Raw genomic sequence first — 23966 nt, forward strand, 5'->3', positions numbered from 1 at the left:
GTGCTGATATACTTTTATAACAATTGATGTGCTAGAGAGTGAAGTCCAGGTTATTTTGTCACTCATCCTATGTTGGATAGTAATCCTTGTGCCTGGAAGGAGATTTTAAAGTTTGTTAGTAATTTGACAATATTGTTAGTGAAATTAATTTACCTGGCCTTTAGGCAATTTAGAAGGGAGTGGGATAGGTGTGGTTTTTGGAGCTTGCTGCTTATCTCACCCTAGAAACTGAATTAAGAACTTGAAGAGTTTAAGTAGCAAAGTTTTCAAAAGCATGTTATAACACAAAATTACAGTACTTATTGTAAAAGTTACTTATTTAGCCAAAATGATAGTCCAAAAATTTAAAAAGAAAAACCTCGCTCTTTTGTAACAAAGGCAGTGGGGGGGAGGGCTAATTAAACCTTTTTGTAGCCTCGAGTGTTTACAGAATTTCTTTTACTTCTTTTCAAACTTTCACCTACCATGTTTGACATACTTATACCATTTTTTCAACATACTCATACCATTTTTTGACATGCTTAAACCTTCTATTTTTGTTCTATACTTTCTTTAACCAGCCATTCTATTATAGAACAAAAATGTACCATACAATATTCTTTCCTATACAATTATTTATCTTTTCTTTATCCTTTCTTACTAAAAACATACCTTACACCAACAACTTTCTGTACATTTTTCCTAACCTTAGAGTTTTAACCAAAGCAATAAGTTTATATGCAGTGGAAGGGCTTAGATAGGATCCAACATGAAACTACTAGGAAAATTTAAAGCTATACAAAAGGCACCCAAAAAGCACAGTGGTGATGGCTCAGGGTAAAGAATAATACAAGTTTCCATTTTTGTCATAATGTCCCCTTTTAATAATGGAGCTGGACACGTTGGCATAATAAGGAGAGAGTGTGAAATATTTTATTTCCCAGAACACATGGAAGTAATGGCGTAGTGAGGGGCCTGGATATAATGCCCTGTACCCCCACAACCAAAAGGGGTGAAGGAAAGAGTGGACCAGGAAATTTAAGTAGAGCTGAGCATATAGCCCCCGTATTAATAACAAATGATATAACCCTGCCAGCTACTGATATTTCCACCATAGGCTTGGTTAGTTTAATAGTTTATTCCGAAGACATTGGGGCTACCAAGTTAGGGCGAGTCAAGCTGACTGGAGCAAGCCCAAGAGATCCCCCTTTGAGATCATGTAATATACATGGTGTCCCTTAAATGCAGCAAGCCTCTGGGCCATGTGCTCTCCTCCAGCTAGGTGAACGAGGCAATCATGAGCCCAATGCCCATGCTGTCTGCATTTGGGACAGGGTTTTGCTGGTGGGCAGGGTTTGACAGTCTTTGGCCGTATGCCCATTTTTATGGCATCGGAAACAAACCTGGGAAGGGGGCTGTGTAACCCTTCTGCTATTGACCATCTGGGGTGGAAGATTATCAGTGGTGGCTTTTTCTGCTAAAGTGGTAGATAAAGGCTGAAGTGCTTTCTGCTTATGTTGGTGGTCCTGTATTCTTTCCTCCTTTTGGTTGTTAAAGTTTTTAGAGGCCGTGTCCAATAGCTCTAATTGAGGGGTTTGTGGGCCCTTTTTTAATTTTTGGAGTTTTTGCCTAATACCCGGTGCTGACTGGGAGATAAAATATATAGCCAAAAGAGTTTGTCCCTTTATAGAGTTAAAATCAATATTAGTAAACTGCTAGGATGACCGGTGCAACCTTGGTTCGGGTTACCAGAGGGCTACACTGGGGAACGATTGAAAGGGGAGGATATAGGGATAGAGCTGCCGGAGTAGAGGAGGGTGGGTGCGGGGGAGCCTGAGGCTGTTGAGGCTGCCTGTAAGGGTGGAGGCTCGTTTGCAGGGTCAAAATCTGAGATGGAGGAGTAGGTAGTGGAACTGGGACTTACAGTGTCTGCAGTGGGGGGAGGGGAGTTTTGGAGAGGAGGCTGAAGTGTGCATAAAACAAGGGGAGGAGAAGTTGTAGAAGAAGTGGAAGATGCTAGCATGAGTGGAGGGTAGAGATTAGAGGGATTGCAATTGAGGCAGAGGCGGGGATGTTCATGGAGGAGGGAAAAGGACTGAACACAGGGAATCTCTACCCACCATTTTGAACACTCACAGAAATTATATAAGTCCTGAATAATATCAGGATTGAGGGACCCCTGAGGGGGCCACTGATTTTGGTTGTCTAAGGGGTATGTTGTCCAATCTTGGGTGCAGAAATGAATTAGGCATTTGGGTTTGATATCGGGGGAAAGAGAAAGTGTGGTGAGATTGTTTAAGAGGCATTTAAGAGGGGAATCGGATGGCAGGGATGACGAGTCTCCCATGGTGAGACAGGTAGACTAAACAGGGTGTCCCCCGAAGAGTCGGCTGTCCAAGAAGTGTGGCTGTGGCAAAGCCTGTCGTCACAGGGGTTTGGCACAACCAGGGTCCTCCTGGAGAACCAAGGGGGTCAAGGCGCCTTGCGCAAGAATTTTTGAACCAGACGGAAAGCACTTGACCGGGCGGCGGGTAGGAGTGTGTTTGAGATTCCTGCCGGTTGAATAGGGCTTACTGTGGGGCAACAAACATGGAGCCTCCAAGGCTCCCTGTTACCCGACAGATATGGGAGTCCTTCAGAATCCACTGTGGGCTAGCAGACTTGGGACCCCCGGGGTCCGCTGCAGCCCAACAGCTGTGGGATTCCTTAAGGGGGGGGGAAAGACAGAATTTTACAGAGGTTGCTGTGGGATAGCAGACGTGGGACCCCTGGGGCCCACTGCAGCCCAGCAGCCATGGGAGTTTTAAAGTTTAAGAGATGAAAGAGAAGAGGAAGGCTTTAGGGTCCACTGTGGCTGTAAAGGCAGAGGCAGGGTGCGTTCCCCCTCACCCTGGGGCTGGAGGGGCTGCCAGACGATCAACGGCCAGTTCCCCCCGGTGATCCCGGGCAAGTTTCAGGCTTCCGTGTGTGGGGAACTCACCTATCCAATGGTCACTGGTAGATGCAGTGCACAAATGGTGGCGAAGGTCTGGGAGGGCTGGAGTGGCCACTGGCGCCGGGTCGGGGATCCTGCCTATGGGAATACACCTGCACAAAGGCGAGGGCGCACCCGATCTGAGTCACAGCACCAATGAAAGAAGTTCAGCGCCAGTAATGACTCCACACCCGGCCAGGACCAAGAGATTTATTAAAGCGGCTATTACAGAGGGGAACTGTAATGGGAAAAAAGAAAGAGAGAGAGAGAAAGAGAGAGTAAGAGAAAGAGAGGAAGTAGGAGAGAGGCGAGGAGAGAGCTGCAGAGAGGGAGAGAGCAACAGAGAGGGAGAGAAAGAAAGACCGAGAGAGAGAGAGTTGCGGGGAGAAGGCTGTATTTATTAGCCTGACAGGGGCTGGAAGGGGCTGTGCTATGTTCCTATTGGAGGAGCTGCATGGGAGCAGGGTGGGGCCAACGCCGTGTTATAGTCCTATTGGTTGCATAACAAAGCTGGATACGGATTGGAGGCTTGCAGGTTTGAAATTCACGCAGAAAGGTTTGAAATTCACGCATGGGAAATTGTGCTCACAGAAGCCGGGACCTAGGGCCTTTGTTGTCTGGTGTGTCACTGCCATTTTGGGAGCCACCCCTCTGGTCGCTTCCTGCACCCTTCACTCACATCTCTAAGAGGCTTTGTCCTTCTTTTTGAGCTTTTTTTTTTTCTTTTTCTATGTTTTTGACAGACTGGGTTTTGGTCTTCAAGTTTTGAGGTTCTTTTCTCTGCCTAGTTAATCCTGCTCCCTATGTGACTGGGTTTTTAATTTTCAGGGTGAAGTTCTTGATTTTCATTATTTCAGAATGAACCTTTCTGAAATTGGCCAACTCCACTTTTACTTCCCATACAATTTTGATGAGTTTTGCTTCTAGTTTCTCTTGGTTCTCTCTGTTCATTTTAGCCATCCAATCTCTGATTTCTATGAATGTCATCTGTAGCAGGCCATTCTTGGGGATTTCCATTGTGCTCTGATACCTGCTTTTTTGAGTGCTGTCTCTGATTCTGAGGATTACCTGTACTTTTTCATTGATTTTTCTCTCATTTGTGACATGCCTCTCTTCCCTCTCCATAATTCCTCTTTGGTTTTATTGTCCTGATGCTAGTCAATGACCCTGTGTTCTAGGGCTCTTTCTGTCATTCAATGTGGATCACACAGTGAGTAAAAGGAGACATTCATTTCTGTTCCATGCTCCACCATGCGACAGACCTCTGTGCTGTAGATTTTCTCTCCTGCTGTTAAACTGGTCAGGTTAGCTTTCAGCCTCTGTTGCAATCACTCTGCAGAGAGTGGGTGGGATAATGGGCTCCCATCCACTGTCTGTGGTTTGCAGCTCAGAAACCATCCCACCAGGAAAATCTTCAGGTATCTTTTATGCTGCTCCCTCCTTGTTCAAGTATATGCTCAACTCTTGAAAAAAGAGAGTTATATGCCATGGTGGAAGATCTGTCCTATGGGCATGTTTGGCTGGGAAGTGATTCTTCCTGATCTAGTGGGTGGGTGGGTTATCAGCTGCTGACTGCAGGCACCAGCTAAGTTCAATCTGCAGGCAAGCTTTCCTGGCCTGAGATCTGGCCACCAGGCTCCACTGGCAAAAGGCATGTTCTCAGTGGCTGTCCAAGTGTGGGTTTTGTTTCCCATTCTGCTTAGGCTCTGGCCACCTGCCACTGTGCCCTGACCAGTGTTCCTCCCACATGGGACCAACAATTCACCTGTGACTAGGAGTGAGGGACCAACCCAAAGTGTCTTAGGATCACTCACCCCCTCTCATTCACTGGGCAGGGCTTCAGTTCTTGTGGGAGCCAGCCTGGCATATGGCAGGGGGATGGGGTGTCCAGGTTCCAGTGACTGCCATTGCTTCCTGGTCTTCATGTGTTCAGAGAGACCTTTTCTGGGTGCAAGGTACTTACTTCACCCATCGAAAACTGTTCAGGATGTTAGTGTCTAGGTCTCTACTTTCTGCCTTTCTTGGCAAGAGAGGTGCCAGTCTGCTGCTCCACAGTGACCATCTTGGATTCCTCCTCAAATTTCAACATAAGGTTTTGAGAAGGGGACAAATTTCTAAACTATAGCAGAGTTACCAAGGAATGGACTTGGGTGGAAGCAGGAATAAAGATTCCTCATCCTGGGAACATCTGTACGAGGTGGCCAGAAGTCAAAGAATTGAGAAAGTCTAAGACACCAGGGAAATTGAAGGAAGCTTTACATACATTCATACAAATGACAAGATAGAACTTTTCTATTAAAGATATTCTCCACATAGAAGCCCTCAAGTAATGTTGTAGTTATAAAAACTACTTTGCTGTTTAAATCAGTCTTTGCCAACATTCTGACCTGATCTCCTTACTCCTTGCCTGTAGAAAGCCCTTTTTCTCCTCAGGACTCATAAATGCTGTGCTTTCATTGAAATAGTATTTGTAAAGTAATCAACAAAGGGCAAAAATTAAATATTGCATAACTAGATTCATGAAAGAAGAATAGCTAGAACTAGAAAAAAAATTCAATATAGGCAAAACATCTGTTCACAAATTTGCTACTGTGAATGGAGACAAAGTGAAATTTAATACAAAAATTTGCAGTAGTGACAAAAGTTTATTGTAATTAGTATTAGTAGTCAAAAGAATTTAAAAATTCTTCTCAACCTGTGAATCTCAGAGGGAGCTTAGAGAAATATTACACAACAGTAAAAGCTAATCTTTGGTGTCAAAAGGACAGCCCCAGAAAAATAAGCCCTACTCCTTCAGGGAGTGGACACACTGTTTCCCTCCACATCAAACCCTCCTTCAGCTCCCACTGACTGTCCTTGGGGAACAATAGTGAAGACTAATTGCTCTTCTCTGTTTGTGCCAGCAGCACTAAGTAAACAATAGATAGACACAGAGTTAGTCACCTGATCCAGAAAGGGATGGAGCCTAGACCCCAGCCCCTTGACTTAGTCTCTAAGGCTACTTAATAAAATCTTCAGTCATCAACAGAGGCCATTGTGAGCACTTATAATTCTTCAAGGGCATAGGTCCCCTCTTAATTATTAGATATGTTCAATTATGTAAGTAACTATAAAATTTAAAAAAAACTTTTGCACTGGATCATGCATTATTTTTCTATATCACCCAGTGTGAGATTAATGGTACATTTCCAAGTTGTCACATTTGTGGAGAATGGAGAAGAACCACATTATTTAGATATCTTTGCTAATGTATATAATAATTCCTTTGGATAAATTAAAAGTAATAGGACTGGATCACATCACATGTTATGCAATTATCTGGTTCTTTTTTGCTTTGGGACATATTTATTCTTATGTTGGGAATTTCATATTCATGTGAATAATTATCAGAATATTTTATTTATTATGCATATTTAATATAAAATAATTATACAGTTAATGACAAAAGATGCCAAATTCCGTTTAAAAAAAAATTTTTTTTTGAGTCCGAGTCTCACTGTCACCCAGGCTGGAGTGCAGAGGCATACTCATGGCCACTGCAACCTCAAACTGCTGGATTCCATATCAGCCTTCCAAGTAGCTGGAACCACAGGCGAGTGCCACCATGCCCAGATAATTTTTTTAATTTATTGTAGCGATGAGGTCTCGCCAAATTGCCCAGTCTGGTCTTGATCCCCTGGGTTCAGGCAATCCTCTTCCAAAAATGCTGGGATTGCAAGTGTAAGCCACCATACCTGACTCCATAAAATTTTTTAAGATAGTTTATTTTGAGCCAAACTTGAGGACCAGAAACACCCATCATCAGGAGTCTTAAGATCATGTGCCCACCAAGGTTGAATGGTGGCTTGGTTATATACATTTTGGGAAGGCAGAAGCTAGAAAAACCATAAATCAATACCCGTGAAATTTTCATTGGTTCGGCCCAGGAAGGAGGGAAATTTCCAAGCAGAAATTTGCAGATCATAGATGTATTCAAATATTTCTTGACTGTTAATTAAGAGTGCCTATCTAAGGAATTTTGGAAATTAGTAGAGGAGATGCTTTGCTGAAATAAGAGGATATACTCCACATTTGTTGATATGTAGATGGAGTCCTATATATGGCAGATTTCAGAGAGAATAAATAACTCTCTGACAAGGTTCCCAGAGTCTGGGAGTCCCCAAGAGATGGCTTTGCAAGGCCATAAACTGCTTTGATATTTTTCTTTATGTGTTATGTGATGTTATACAGTTGGCAAACAAACGTTTTAGTATATAGGGTAATAAAACCTTATCTGGTGAGTCCTTATCAGGCATAACTCTTCAAGTCTCTTAGTTGGGAATTTGGATAAGGGGGAAAAAAGGTCAGGTTTAGTCCTCACAATAACGAAGATAAAAAATCAAAATAAAATTCCATCCATGCCTTCTGGCTGTCATTCCAAGAGATGATCACTGGCAAACAGTTTATCATGCAAACTTCCTGAAGAGTTCTAAGCAAGTGGATCTAGACATACACACTTGAACTATACAGAAGAGTCTGATCCTAAGTCCTCTCCCATATCCTTTAGTGAGATTTGTACTTTGTACTAATATTTCCATGGAATAAACTCAGCCATTGCAATACCTGCATGACTTTCTATTGACTTATATAGCCATCATATCAAGAATACTCCTGAGAATCCTAAGGTCCTCCTACAAGATTCCTCTGCTCCATGTGGCTCCACTAGGGACATGCTATGGTATTCAGGTGGTGCCAGGCTGGTTTCATGAGACCTGGATTTCTGTGCTCGTGCCAGGTGCCTGCACCTGGCCACTCCTGCCTGTAGGTTTCAGAGTAAATGGAGGCTCAGAGACCATGAAAAATAACTTCAGGAGACAAAGGAAATATACTGGTATCCACAGTCCTGCTCAGAAATGAACACGGTGACTCTTCTCCCATCTTCCATTGGGCACAGCTATAACCAAGCCGGCCCAGTTTCCAGTGGAAATATGACCTCCCCCATCTGCAGGAGGACTGGATGCTGAGGCAAGGCCTCAATTCCTCCTGGGTCACAGTGAGTTGGTCAATGCCTCTGTTTGCCCAGCCAGGGCTCCAACTTGCCATCCTTGACTGAGGTGAAAGTCTGACTAACCTTGGCCTAATCGTTGTGGCCAGTCATTTGTATCCTCAGACACAGTGCCAGGCAGAGTCACCTGAACACCCACTGTGGTTCTTGAAATCACCAAGTGTCTAGACTGGGACTGCTGGCTCTCGGAGTGGGTCCATGTCTGAACCTCACTATCCCCTCCTGCCCTTTCCAGGCTTGTTCTGTACCAACTGGGTTGTGGGACTGGGTTTGCATCCAGAGAGGACGTATCCAGAGAGGACTTTAGGTGTCACTCCACAATCCTCAGCAATTGTGTCTTTGTTTCTTCCTCCAGGCGGCTGAGACCAAGGTTCCCTAGTGTCCCTCCCTCATACACCCTTATGTAAGCTGCAAATCATCAAAGATGCTATAAGGAGCACTTTGTATTCACTTTTCTCTTTTTTCCAGTCAATTTTAAGAGCTACTTAAATATCATTTACACTAGTCCTCTATCTATAGGCTGCAAATATCATCTCTCAATTTTTTACTTGTATTTTGACTTCTTTTATGGTGTTTTGCCATGAAAAAAGTTTTTGTTTAATATTTAAGTATTAATTTGTCAATTCGTTGTTTTTAGTGCATCAGAATTTTTTTTTTTTAATTTCAAAGATGTAGGGTACAAGTCAGGATCGGGTACATAAGTGGTCTAGGTACAGGCGAAGTTTGGGCCTCCCACCGGCCCTCAACCTGTCTGGATTAGGATCAGGCACTCTTACTGATTTTATGTCCACCCTGCTCTCCTGGCAGTACTGCACCACCACCAATCCCTTTCTTGTAGTATTATGTTCAGGGTCCACTTAAGAGTGAGAGCATGTGGTGCTCATTTCTTTGTTTCTGTGACAGATTCCAAATCCACCCAAGTTGCTGCAAAGTCCATAGGTTTGTCCTTCTTTATGACTGTGTATATTCCATCTTTTATATGTGCCACATTTTTTTAATCCAGTCTCTTTTCAATGGGTAGCATGGTTGGTTCCATGCTTTTGCTATTGTGACTAGTGCTGCAAAAAACATGCGTGCACAGGTATCTTTTTTGTAGAATGATTTGAGTTCCTTCTGGTATATTCCTAGAAGGGGGATTGCTGGAATGAATGGAAGGTGAATTTCTAGTTCTTTTAGGAATTGCCACACTGTTTTCCATAGAGGTTGAACTAGTTTGCACTCTCACCAACATGTAGAAGCATTCCCTTTTCTCCACATCCTGTCTTTCAACTGTTGTTTTTTGTTAATGATGGCCATTCTTACTGGAGTTAGGTGGTATTTCAATGTGGTTTTTATTCACATTTCTCTGATGATTAGTGAGACTGAGCATTTTTTAAGTGTCTGTTGGCTACTCATATGTCTTCTTTTGAGAAGTGTCTATTCATGCCTTTTACCCCCTTGTTAATGGGACTGTTTTTTTTCCTTTCAGCACATTTGAGTTCCTTGTAGATCCTGGATGTTAGGCCTTTGTCAGATATATAGTTGGCAAATATTTTTTCCCATTCTGTGGGCTGTCTCCCCGCTCTCTTGATGGTTTCTTTTGCTTTGCAGAAGGTTTTCAGTTTGAATGGGCTCCCACTTGTCTATCTTATCTCTTACGGCATGGGTATTCGGGGTTTTTTCATATGTACTAATTTGCTTTGGAGACTCTCATATCCCTGTCACTTCATGTTAGCTTTATGCCTAGCAATAGAAAGGCTTTATTTGTACCTTCTGAACCTTAGTAAATATGCTTTAGACTTCTTATTTGGGAGTATTTGGCAAAGGAATCATTCCAATGATTTTGCTTTGTAGTCAGTGTGATGTTTAAAAGGTTTATGTGCTGCAGATCCAGGAAACCCTGATAGCAAGGCTTTTGGAGACTGTACTTAATTTGCATTCAACTCATTTCATTTCATTTCTTTTCTTTGTGAAACAGGGTCTAAAATGGATCTGTGATAGCGAAGCCTGTGGGTGGGCCATCGGAGGCAATTGCAGCATTTGTAGAGGACTGTGCCTAGAGAAAATGTTTCCTAAGGAACTAGGACTGTGGTCCATGTACAATGCTCCAACCACATGCTAAATAACGTGAATCTGGACTGCAGGGACCACACGGAAGGCTAAACTCCCACTGCCAGGCCAGAGTCTGCCTGAAGACCTGGAACAGAATCTGACGGCAGGGGTGGCAGCTCCCTCAGCAGGGGTGAGGTTAAGGATAGGCTGTTCCCCCACACCATCATGAGAGTAGGAAGAAGACTCTCTAGGAATCTCTCAAACCCATTCTTCACTATGCTCATCCCTTGCTCCCACACCTGCAGTGGGTCCCTGCTGCCTGCAGAGACATGCTATTCAGGATCTCACTGGGAGCTGACTTGGAACCCCTGGGGTCCTCCTGCACCGCCATTTAAACTACAGACATAGAAACTTCCTGCCTTCATCCTCTGCTCTCCATGATTCCACCTGCCCAGAGTCTCTCTTCAGGGTCCTGGGAGATCGGTTTACTCCCTCCCTTCCTTTGGATTCTTTTTTTTTTTTTTTTTGAGTTTGGAGTCTCACTCTGTCGCCCAGACTGGAATGCAGTGGCCGTTCCCGGACACCGCAACCTCGACCTGCTGGGCTCCGGCGATCCTTCCGCCTCAGCCTTCCAAGTAGCTGGAATTACAGGCGCGCACTACCACACCCAACTGATTTTTTTATTTTATTGTAGAGATGAGGTCTCGCCGCCCAGGCGGGTCTCGAACCCTCAGGCTCAGGCAATCCACTCACCTCAGCCTCCCAAAGGCGCGGGATTACAGGCCTAGCCACTGAGCCCGGCTCCTTTGAATTCTTTTAGAATGATTTTGTTTAAACAAGATCTCGTTTGGTTAACTAAATCCTGTTTCCATCTTCTCATACCAATTTTCTCTCTGAGGTCACAGGCTGGGTGGTATTCCTTGGGTTCCCTCCTGCTGATGTCCCTGTAAAGTCTCAGCCTATGGAGCCAAACATTTGGGTTGGCAGCTGCAAGATTCTGGGCACATGATTCTGGGCACATGATTGGTGCCCAGTTGCAGGGCTGGGCTTGAAGATGTCTGGATAGGGAGAAGCATCAAGAAGTAAATATGAGCCAGGCTCAGTGGCTCAGCCTGTAATCCCACGTCTTTGGGAGGCTGAGGTGAGTGGAAGGCCTGAGCCTGTGGGTTCGAGATCCACCTGGGCAACTTGGCAAGACCTCATCTCTACAATAAGTCAAAAATTAGCCGGGCGTGGTAGCGCGCACCTGTAGTTCCGGCTACTCGGAAGGCTGAGGCGGAAGGATCGCTGGAGCCCAGCAGGTGGAGGCTGCGGTGGTTGGGAGCGGCCACTGCACTCCAGTCTGGGCGACAGAGTGAGACTCCAACTCAAAAAAAAAAGAAGTAAATATGGCCAAAGGGGGTGAGGAGCCATCAGGGAGACGAGCAGGACAAACACTGAGTTCCCCAGGAGAGGTGAGATTAGAAATTGAGGAATTCAGACCCCATGACACTGGTGAGTGAGGAGGAAGAATGCGAAATTCAGCAAGAATGAGGCGAAGAAGGAAGAAGGCATTGACCCTAACCCTGGAAAAACCATTTCTCCTGCTCCACTTCTGAAGTCCCACTTCTCCTTCCACCTCGATACACACATTGTCACCTCTGAGACCCCTCCCTTGCCCCCACGTAACACATCTCTCTTGACCTTACCGTGGTTTCTTTACTGTTAAGCAGTGGCTTGTGGTATGTTTCATTCAATAAATGCCCAACTTTACTAGAAAAAGTACAGTGTCTTTAACTTTGTGTCCTCTCATGCATGCAGAAAGTCATTCTGTGGACCCTGCAGTATTATCTAAGTGCAAGGGCTAGCCCAGGAGCCTGGAAACTTCTGGGCAGGCAAGGAGGGTGGCCACGGCCCAATCAAGTTATCAAAGAGTTTTGAGGGTTCTTCATATGTACTGGATATGAGTCTTTGGTCAGATATGTGATTGGCAAATATCTTCTCCCAGTCTGTATTTTTTCATCTCATACTCTTAAAGTGGTCTTTCACAGTGAGGAAGGCATAGTTAACATAGTTTGGAAGTAGTTAGGCAGGTTTGCTTAGACAGGGTGAGTGTTCAGACATCTTTGTTCTCCATACACAACCTACACCCAACCAACCAGGCATATCTAACCTGACCACCTTGGGGGTTGGAATGTGGAACTACCAGTGCAATAAATCACAGAACAATAGGAAATTACCCAGAACATAGACTTGATATTCTAAGAAAAGCCCAAATCTAGTTAGACAGTAACCTTCACTATTTAGAAAGCCCTTGTGACCTTAAAAGGTTGAGAGATGGTAATCAAAACTTGTGACAGAATCCTGCAGCCCGCCACTCTTAGCTCTTGGTTTGCTTAATCATCGTTGCAAAAAAGTATATAAAGCTTCTTGTCAAAGGCAGGCACCTGCCTTTTCCTTGAACATACCCTTTTCTTTCTAATAAATTCTTTCTTAAACTATCCTTTGGATTTGTTCTGAAATTCTTTGCTGTGGTGAAGTCAAAGAACCCACAGAGCAACTTGCCGTACCCCACTGAGCATCACCAGAACGTAAGTTCTCATTCAGAGACTTCTAATTTGTCTGTGTCTCTTTAAGGATCATGCTTTGGGGTCTAAGTCTTCAAATCTTTTTACCTAGCCCTGAATGCCAAACTTTTCTCCTAGAAACCTTTTCCCTAAAGTCTTACAGTTTCATATTTTACATAGAAGTGTGTGATCCATCTCAAGTGAATGTTTGTATGAGGTGTGAGTGTTCTGCTAGCTTGCTTGCTATGCCTATGATGTCCAGTCATCCTACTCCTATCTGATGAAAAGGCCACCTTTCCTTCCATGAATCGTTGTGCACGCTAGTTGAAAATCAGTTGGGCACATGTATTTCATTCAGTTTCTACTCAGTTCCATTGATCAGCATGTCTGTCTTCCTCCCCATACCACATGGTCTTTATTAGCTAAATAATAAATGTTGAAATAGGGGCAACTTTGCCCTTATTTTTCAAAACTGCTTTAACTATCCTGGTCCCTTTACCTGTTCATATACGCTTTTATAAAGGTAAGTATGCCTACTTTCAGGCTGGGCTATCTTGTGGTAGGAGGAATGTGAGACCATGGGTTAATTTTCATGTCCCTAGCTTGAAATCAGCTCTCTTCCAGTGGATGGAGAATAAACTGAGTGCAAGAATGCTACTTGAAGATATATTGAGGTCTTTTTTTTTTTTTTTTTTTTTGCCTATCCTCGTAATATGTCCTCCTTCTACTGCCAAATGTGTTGAGGTCTCACCTCCACCACTCCACCTACCTCCTGGTCTCCTGTCCCCACTGCTAAGATGCAAGCAGGGCCAGGAATCTTGGGTTTCCTGCTGCTCCAGGGCTAGCCACAAGGGGGAGAGATGGAGAAGTTGGGGGTCAACTAAGTCAGGGAGCAGGGCTGGTCACCCTAGGCTCCATCAGTAGTGGACAGGGTCTTGGGGAGCACGTGGAAGGAAACTGTTCTCACTTATTTTTGTCTTGGAGACTGAATGGTAAAAATGTGATCATAGGGTGCTTAGCCCCAGGCACCCCTCAAACCCATGCACAGTTCAGTAGAATGAGGGAGAGGTGGAAGGACGGAGGAGGCCTTGTCCTGGCACTTGTTCTTTTGTGGATCTTCCCACTTGTTAAGTCCCTGAGTGCTTGGGTTTGTTTTTTGTTATTATTGTTGTTTTGGTGTTTTGTTTTGTTTTTGGTTGATTGGTTGGTTGGTTGTTGTTGTTATTGAGTCATGGTCTCACTGTATCACCCAGGCTAGAGTGCGATCATAGCTCACCACAGCCTTGACCTCCTGGGCTCAGGCAGTCCTTCTACCTCAGTCTCCCAAGTAGCTGGGACTACAGGTGCATGCCACCATGTACAGCTAATTTTTTTATTTTTTTGTAGAGACGAGGTCTCACTCTGTTGCTCAGGCTGATCTTGAACTCGCAATCCTCCTGCCTTGGTCTCCTAAAGTGCTAGGATTATAGGTATGGCTCACTGTGCCCCGCCTTTATTTGTTTTTTAAAGGCAGTATTCATAGAAACAAATCAAGTTGCTTAAGATGGCTGCAGGTGTGTCACTTGGCTGTGAACCCCCTGCCTGCGCTTGCAAGTTTTGAGAAGCCCAAGCCAGTTCTCCATAAGAATTGAATCTGAGATTTTCTCTAAGCCCCAAATCCTGGAATACTCTAAACTTCCCCCAAATACTTCAGAGAGGACAAAATTCTCTCCCTCTGTGAGGAAATGCATGTATTCAGGAAGAATCAGTGCTGCTGATAATGAGAAACAAAGGCCAGCCTCTTCAGAGAATGTATAATGTGAGGTGCAATTAATCTTATCCAATTGTGGAGAAATAGTTCTTTGAAGAAATCTTGCTGGGAGAAGGGGATGGGGGACCTGAGGGAACTGCCACCTAGAAACAGAACCTATGGACCTGTCACTTTCATTCCGTGTCAGGGCCAGACTGGGAACAAAGTTCCCTGGGAGCCTGGGAGAGGGTGACTCACACACCGTTGCTCACCCATGGAACGGTACAATTGGCGTGGTTTTGTGGACTCTGCTGTGACCTTCCTACTGTTTGGTGCACTCAGACACTTGGGCTATGAGAAGGCCGTGGGATGCAGCCATCAGCCCTTTGCTGTTCTTGAAGAGGTAAAGCCTTGTAATTACACTATGGGAGACTTGACACTTTCCCTGAGCCCCAAGCTCCCCCTTGGATGGACTTCGTTTTCTTTTGTTGACTCCACACGAGCCCCCCCATCTCCTGGAGGCTCGGAACAACAGCTCACTCATCTTCTGGTGTTGATATGCCCTTTACTCAAGAGGTGACTCCTATGTCCAGTGGACCTGGGTTTTGCCCCAAGGCTTTGTGCCATCAGTAGGTTTGTCCCTTCTGTCCCTTCAGTGGATGAAAGCACTGACAATAAGGTCCTCTTGGTGGACCTGATGGCAGGAACTAGGGTTCAGGGACTGCTTGTCTCTCTAGGTGAGTTGTCTCAAGTCCTGTACACCTATTTCATGCTCTGCTGATAAGACTCTCCTCAGTGCCTCTCCCTCGAATCGATGACAGATTCTGGTCCTGTTTGCTATCCTCCCCAGCCTGAGGGACCTCTAAGAGTCTGTGACCAAACTCAGAGGGGACATTCTCATGGCCATTTGTCCCTCTTCAGTAATCCAGGAGGCAGGTCAGTTTTGGTAAGTTTGAGATCCTGAGAAAGTGTGATTAATAATTTTCCATGGATTTTTATTGAGATCTGTCTCGTTTCCATACTATATATTTTTCAAATTGATTTTTTTTTTAGTTGGAGTCTCACTCTGTCGCCCAGGCTGGAGTACAGTGGCACACTCATGGCCACCGCAGCCTCGACCTTCTGGGCTCCGGTGATCCTTACGCCTCAGCCTTCCAAGTAGCCGGAACTACAGGCGCGCGCTACCATGCCCGGCTAATTTTTGATTTGTTGTAGAGACGAGGTCTCACCAAGTTGCCCGGGCTGGTCTTGAACTCGCGGGCTTAGGCAATCCACTTGCCTCGGCCTCCCAAAGTGCTGGGATTACAGGCTGAGCCGCTGAGCCCGGCCTCAATTTGATTTTTAAAAACTTTTCTTCTAATTTTTCTCCACCAACCTCAAATAAAGGATTCTTTTCTACATGCACCTCTAAACTGAGGGACACAGAATCTCAGCCCTCCTGATGCACATGGGCTGCGTTCTACAGGGCCTGACCCCTGGGAACAGAAACTGCAGGCCTAATCAGTCTGTCAGAGGTCAGCAGGTCTCCCCAGTGCAGCTTAACAGAGGCTGCAGCTTGGTCCTGGAACTTGTGTGATGGACAGGCTTCTGGGGAACTGGCGCTGAGGGCCCGCCTGCTCTTCTACATCCCCGACTCTCTAAAGGAGCCAATCCTCAGGCCTGCAACGCAGTGTTTGGAATTTTACCTTGGAAGCGTCTACCATGCTCAGTTAAAGGATAACCACTCCATCTCTGCCCTGCCCAACCACTCTAGGCTGATGATGAATCTCCCAGGAGTTCCAATCCCTGAGGTCTCTCCATCTCAGTAATAGGTTTAGGAAAATGGGAACTCGGAAAGGGAGATGAGAGTCTACATCGCTAGAGGGCAGTCATTGGGTTCTAGTACCTGATTTGAGTCTGTGTTTTTGTCCAAACATTGGCAAATGTGTATACCAAAGAGTGCAGTGAGATGGCAGAAAGGTGAGCCCCACTCCATACAAATTTTCAAAAATGAAACCAAAGCCGCGGGGATCGCTAAAAAATGCAGGTGAAACCGACTAAAATTCTCCATCATCAGCCTCAGGTGACCAAGCAGAGAACAGGCTCCCTAGGCTAGAGTTCCAAGCCTGCATCACAGAGCTATGGGAATGGTCACAAAAAGATCTTGAGATAATCACATATTTGGTTTAAAATGCATGTGTGCAAGAATGTTCACAGTACACAACAGTGAGTTAGAAAAAATCTGACTATTTAACAGTGGAGTTATGGTTAAGTAAATGGAGCCTTATCCTTGAGGTAGATTATCCTGCAGCCAATAAAAACTATTATTTTGAAAAATATTTAGTGTGTTTTGAAATGTCGGATAATAAGCTGGATACACAACAATATGTACACTATCATGCCAAAGTAAAAAATAAAATAATGAATAAAATTCTAGAAAAAATACTACAATATTCAAAAGTTTTTATAATATATAAAAATATGCTATATCATATAAGTGGGTTGGATGATATGCCATTTTTACTTCTTTACGCTTTAGTAAACTTTCCAAATATTAAAAAAAAAAAATCTCCTGAGCTCAGGGGAGGGAACAAAGGAGGCAATGAACCCAAGATCCTTCCCCCACCATCCAGCCCAGCAGATCCCCGACCTTCAGGGCCACTTAGATACTCTACATAATTAGTCACTGGGGAATGAAAATCAAAACCTCAGTAAGATTGCGCCTTACACCTATCAGGATGGCTATAATTTTTTTAATGGAATATAACAAGTGTTGGCAAGGATGTAGAGAAACTGGAACTTTTGTCTATTGCTAGTAGGAATGTAAAATGGTGCAGCCACTGTGGAAAGCAGTATGACAGTTCCTCAAAAAGTTAAACATATAATCACCATATGATCTTGCATTTCTTTGCCTAGGTATTATCCTGAAAGAATTGAAAACAGGGACTTGCATGCCAATGTTAATAGCATTATTCATAGTAGTCAAAAGGTGGAAACAACCTAAGTGTCCAGCAACAGATGGGTAAATAAAATGTGGTGTATACATACAGTGGAATATTACTCAGTCATAAAAGGAAACAAAGTACTGATGCATGCTACAGCATGAATGAACGTTGTAAACCAGTGTGCTAAGTGAAACAAGCCAGTCACAAAAGACCATATGTTGCATGATTCTACTTATGCAAAATGCCTAGTGTCTTAGTCCAGATGGGTAATTTATAAAGAAAATAAGTTTATTTAGCTCACAGTTGTGCAGACTTTACAGGAAGCTGGTGTTTGCCCAGCATCTGGTGAAGAACTCAGGTTGCTTCCACTCATGGTGGAAGAGGAAGGGGAGCCAGTGTATAGAGATCACACATCAAGAAAATAGCCGACAGAAAGAGAGAGAGAGAGAGAGAGAGAGAGAGAGAGAGGAAGGTACCGGCTCTTTATAACAGCCAGCTCTCTTGGGAACCAATAAAGTGAGATCTTACTCACTGCCCCCCACCACCTTCCACCCTCCAGCCCCCCAATTTTCCCTTCCCCCACATTAATGTATGAAGGTTCACCTCCATGATCCAAATATCTCCCATTAGGCCCCACTTTCAACATTCGGTATCAAATTTCAACATGAGATTTGAAGGGGACAAATATTCAAACTATAGCAACTAGGATAGGCAAATTATTTACTGCTGAAGGCTTCCAAACATTTAAAAAATTAATGCCTGTCCATTTCCTGCCCCGTGGCTCTCTCCACAATATGGCATTTCCTCCTTCAAAGGTCATCAGGAGAAGGTCTCTGTGGTTTCAAATCTGTGATTGTCCCCATCTCTGATGTCTAGACCTAGATTTGAGTTAGGGCTCATGTACTCAGTTCAGGCATATCTGTTAATCACCTATTTGAGTAACCCAAAGTCAACTGATTAGTAGCATAAACTGCATCTGCAGAAATAACTTTTGCCATGTGATGTACCGTGATATCACATCACAACCCAGATTCCACACTAAGGAAAAGGGCGAAGACCCTTGGCTCTCATCCTAGAATCCTGCCTGCTTGGAAACTTGGCTTCTGTTTGTCCTCTTCTAAAGCCATCTGAAATCATTCCTTTTTGTGTTTGTATTTTGTGCCTACATTTTTTTGAATTCTCATTACATCTATACACAAGAAACGTGTCACATAAAGGAAATGTATTTAAAATACCAGTTTCCTAGTCAATGCATGATATCTTTCCAAGATAAAATTGCCAAAGGTATTTGGAAGTCCAAATCAGGACACAATATAAATTAACGCCAGTGAACTTTAAATTATGTTTTATTTCATAATATGGCAAATTTTCCCACTTAGGCATGGTCAATTTTGTACAATTTGGTATCACATTTTATAAATTCATTAGCCTTTTTAACAACTACTGATCTGAGTACACAAAAAGAATTATTAAAAAATCTAGACAGGGCCAGATACAGTGGCTCATGTCTGTAATCCTAGCATTTTGGGAAGCCAAAGAGGGAGGATTGCTTGAATTCGTCAACCTGGGAAACATAGCGAGACCTCTTCTCTACAAAAAATTTAAAAACTAATCAATTAGGTGGCCCACACCTGTAGTCCTGCTACTTGGGAGGCTGAGGTGGAAGGATTATCTTAGACCAGAAGGTCAAGGCTGCAATGAACTGTGACCTTGCCACTGCATTCCAGATTGGGCAACAGAGTGAGACTCCAACTAAAAAAAAAAATTCATGTACTTGTTAATTTTATTTAATTTTGGAGAAGAATATAAAAGTGAATCCATATATCAATTTTGATATGTGTATATTAGTTTCCTGTGATTGCTGTAACAAATTACCACAAACTTGGTAACAACAAATATGTATTCTCTCACAGTTCTGTAGACCATGAGTCCTAAACCAATTTCACTGGGCTGAGATCAAGGGCCACTTTCTCTCCAGATGCTCTAGGGGAGAATTCATTCCATGTTTCTTCCAGTTTCTGGTGGTTGCTGTCTTTCTATGGCTTGTGGCCACTACATCTGTGGTCACGTGGTCACCTCCTCTTCTGTCTGTAGTTAAAATCTTCCTCAGTCCCCCTCTTGTAAAGGTACATGGGATTGCATTTAGTCCCACTAGACAATCCATCATAATCACTCCATTGCAAGACCCTTCATTTAATAATATCTGCAAAGACCTTTTTTTCCATATAAGGGAACACTCCTAGGTTCCAGGGATGAGGACCTAGATAATATAAGGGCCATGACTCAGCTGAATGCAATGTGTCTTCTCTGATCTCACTCGATTGCACTGGCAAGGGCTGCTGACCTGTCATCCATTTATATTAGAGTCTGCAGTGTTTGGCAATGTAGTGTCTCTGCAGAGAAAAAAAATCCTAGTCAAATTAATTTTTTTCTTTGCCTCTGAGAAAATAATCTCCATTCCCCCATCCTCCCAGATTACCTGCTTTTGGAAGGCAAGTAACTTGGTGATATCAGTGAATTCCACAAGCGCAAACCCATTGCCACACTGCCTTGAATATTAAGTGACTTCCTCAATCAGAGCAATTCTGGGTAGGACACCACAATGGTTGGAAAGTAACCTGTGCTTCACAGATGGTACTTTTGTGGAAGCATTATGGGCAGGGAATAGGTGTCTCTTCCAGTGAGACCACCTTGCTGACCCTCCATCCTCATAGTGATCTAATGCAATAATCTGCCACGGAGACCTAGCTGGGCCTCTGGGGAATGGTGGCAAATTCAGGCATTTTGTTGACTTGTAGACAGCCATCTTCTCCCTATGTCTTCACATGATCATCCCTCTGTGTGTGTCTGTATCCTAATCTCCTCTAAGGACACGAGTCATATTGCATCAGGGCCACCCATCTGACTTCATTTCATCTTAGTTACCTCTTTAAAGACCCTATCTCCAAACTCAGTCACACTCTAAGATTCTGGAGATTAGGGCTTCACCACATGAATTTGGCAGGGGACACAGTTCAGCCCATAGCATGAGGCAAAACAGCTCCTGTGTATTTGGTGCACTAGCTCATGAGGACCCAGGGATGGAAGAGCTCCTTCTTATGTGTTTGAGAAAGACAAAAAATGCAATTGAGAAAGTTGAGTTCATGTACAGTCTTATTGCCAGGTGCTGCTCTACATTCTGAGACTGTGCAGCTTGGTATCTGTGGCCCTAAACTCCTATCCTCATTCACATCCTCCGCATGACATCCCTCACAGCCTGCAGTCCACTGTAGGCTCACCCTTTCTCCTGTCCATCAGCCTCTACATCCTCCTCCCCATGGCAGACTCCACAGCCTACCACTCAACCCTTCTGTCAGCACCCTCTCCCACTCCCCTTCTGTCAGCTCTTCCTGGGAGAGCCCCACTCTCAGTCTCTTCTAAGTTGCTTCCTAGTAAATGACTGAGACCTGTGGCATAAGCTCCCATGAGTTGTAGATTCTGGTACCATAAACAAACATATGGTCTGACCACTGGCCAACTCCAACACTGTGTGGGAACCATTCTCCCATCCATCCTCCAACCAGCCACCCATCCATCTACATATCCATCCATCCATCCATTCACACATCCATTACAGACAAATTCGGTAAGCACCTTCCTTGTTAGTTAGAATGCATCAGTGCACAAAACAGACAAAGTTGGCTACTTCTTGGAGCTTATGTCAGAGGTCCTGAAACTTTTTCTATAAATGATGAGATGTTAAATATTTCAGGCTTTGTAGGTCACATGGTCTCTGCTGCAGCTACCTAGTGCTGCCATGATTGTGTTAAAGCAGCCGTCGACAATCATGAAGGAGTAATTGTGGTTCTGTTCCAAAAGACATTGAGATTTCATCTCATTTTCATGTGTCATAAATAATATACTTCTTTAAGAGAGGACAAAGGGAAGCTTTCTTTGACCCTACAGAATCATGTTGTCTGTACATTACAATAACTTCAATTCCTCCTGTTTGTGTCTTCACTCTGCCTTCACTGGGACCCTGCAAACTACCCAATAAGTCTTCATTGTCTCTTAGCTCATTGTAATGGGGATACTTCTGTTTTGTAAGTTCCCTGATTTAAATGAAACTTACTTGATCTAATCCATACATATCAGTCTATTTTAACATAATTTGGAGTCTTAAAAATTAAGGATGCACTTGTTAAACATATACATTAATATTTTTGAGATGATGGTTTTATTTTGGCATGTTATATATTGATGAATAGATGTTTGATTGTTACCAGCAGTTGAATGAAAAGGCCATGTTACTCATAGTGTCATCAGTTGTTGTGACTGGTTTAAACACTATTTGATCACTTATCTTCCAAATGTCACCCTTTTTGATTAGCAATGTATTTATGTGAATGTCAAAGTAGTAATAATGAAACATAAAGAGGAAAAGACAAGCTTAAAATTGGTAATCTCAGTAAAATATTTATTCTATATTGCTACTTACTATTTAACCTGACCCCCATGGGCCTTTCATAAAAATAATTTAAAGAAGATTTTTGTTATTTTTCTGTCCTGACTTGAATAGCTTTGCTATATCCTCTATGTCTCATTGCTGGAAAATACATGAGTGTGGGTGCTGGTTAAAAAAAACAAAAACAGAGGGGAAGTGGCAAGATGGCGACGGGGCAACCCAGACTGTGAAGCCCTCTGCAAAGGAGAACTGCAGTGGGTCTCTGACTCTCACCCCGGGGGTCTGCGGACCCCAACATCGTAGCCTGCTCTTCATACGGAGCTTGGCCGGTGCCACAGCCGGGGCATCGCAATGGACTGGACGGTCACTGCAGCCCAAACGGCACCGCTGCCACCACCACCACCGCCCCCCACCCCCGCCGCCGCCGCCGCCGCCACTGCTGCAGCCTCCATGATGGCCGTAGCACATCACACCACCCGGCCGGAGGCAATCCACTTCAATCCTTCAAGCCCCTTCAGGGAAGATCTGCTGGGCTCTGCGACCAAGAAGTCCTGCCCACCGTAAGTCTCCTGTTGTCTGCCCTGAGGCATCTTGTTCCTGTCCGGCCCCACCCCCTCTGTGGCGAGCAGCTGACATAGCACCACCTGCTGGCGATTCAAGGTAAGAACACCGAAACGGGAGAAACAAGCTTGATAAAGACATAGATCAGAGTGGTGAATGGAGGGTAATCTGAACTGTCCTTCACAGCAGACCAGGGGTAACTGACCCTAACTGCAAACTAATTTACCAGCTTGAAAAGAAAACTAGAAATCAGAGCTGAAAGGATATTGAACTTAAATGAAATGTCTCAGAGTGTGCTTCATTGATTCTATTAATTTAATGACTTAATTCTATTCCTACTGTATTGTTCCTTTTTTTCTTTTTTCCTCTTCCTTTTCTTCTCTTTTCTTCTCTCTGTAAACCATATCTTTGTATAGAGGAACAGCACACTAATAAGGTGGTTGCTTAGCTGGTATGTTAGCATCACTATATGTTTTATTTTTATTTTTTATTTTTTGTATGAGAGTTGGTTTGTCTGTAGCTGTGGTCTATTGTTTTTATCTGTTTCAGCATAGGCCTCTCTCTCTATTTGTTGGCACACTCGTTTGTTTCCCCCCTTACTCCTCTATCCCTCCACTCCCCTCTTCAACCCACTATCTGTTCCATGCTCTCCCCTCTGCTAACCACATTTTATTTCAGGGAGTAAAACTACAGCCCCACTGCACGGACAGATTCCAAGGCAGTGGGAAGTGGGTTCCACATTATTCACACACCTGTCAGCAAATACCAGGACCTGCAGATAGATTTTGAATCACAGCTCCCCCCTTAAGTAAATCTCAAAACTGCAAAAAGGACCAGCCCCAACCTACAGTGCAACTCCAGAATTGAACAAAGTAAGAGGGCATACATAAAGAATAGGAGATTGAACAAACAGAAGTAAAACCAATCCCTTTACCCCTGAATAACAGAATTAAAGAAGACGGTGACATGGAGGGAAGGAAAAAGTAGGGAGGGGAAAAAAACCGCACAAATGAAGAAAAACCAAAAGAAGAATATAGGTCTCACACAGACCCCTGGGAAATCAGACACTGAGAAAACAGATTCTGGAACACAAACAATGAAGAGCCCCCAGAATTACTGGTTACATGCAACAAACCCAGACATCAAGACATTATTGGAGAGAATTTAAAAAATTGAGGAGAGACAAGAGGAAAATAGGAAGGAGCTGATGTCAGAAATGACAGCAGTAAAGAATACCATGATGGAAATGAATAACAGACTAATAAGCATGGAAAGCAGAATCAGCCAAACAGAAAAAGAATCTCAGAGCTTGAAGACCAAAACACAGAACTAACCCAAACTGTCAAAAGCATAGAAAAGAAGCTCAAAAAGACAGAACAAAACCTGCAAGAGATGAATGATCACTTCAAGAGACCAAACCTAAGAGTAATTGGGCTTCCTGAGACAGAGAGAGAAACAGAAGCCACACTGGAACAAACATTTCATGAAATCATTCAAGAAAACTTCTCTCATCTCATCAAGGATGAAAAAATTCAAACACAAGAGATTCAGAGAACCCCTGCAAGACAACAAATGAGAAGACCAACTCCCAGACACATAATAATTCGCCTAAACAAATAGCTATAAAAGAGAAAATCCTAAGGCAGCAAGAGAAAAAGGCCAGATTACCTACCAGGAAAACCAAGTAGAGTAGCAGCAGATTTATCCACAGAAACCCTTCAGCCAGGAGAGCCT

This window comes from Carlito syrichta, unplaced genomic scaffold (genome assembly GCF_000164805.1).
Source record: "Carlito syrichta isolate Samal-C Ts95f unplaced genomic scaffold, Tarsius_syrichta-2.0.1 Scaffold305683, whole genome shotgun sequence".
Taxonomy (NCBI): Eukaryota; Metazoa; Chordata; class Mammalia; order Primates; family Tarsiidae; genus Carlito; species Carlito syrichta.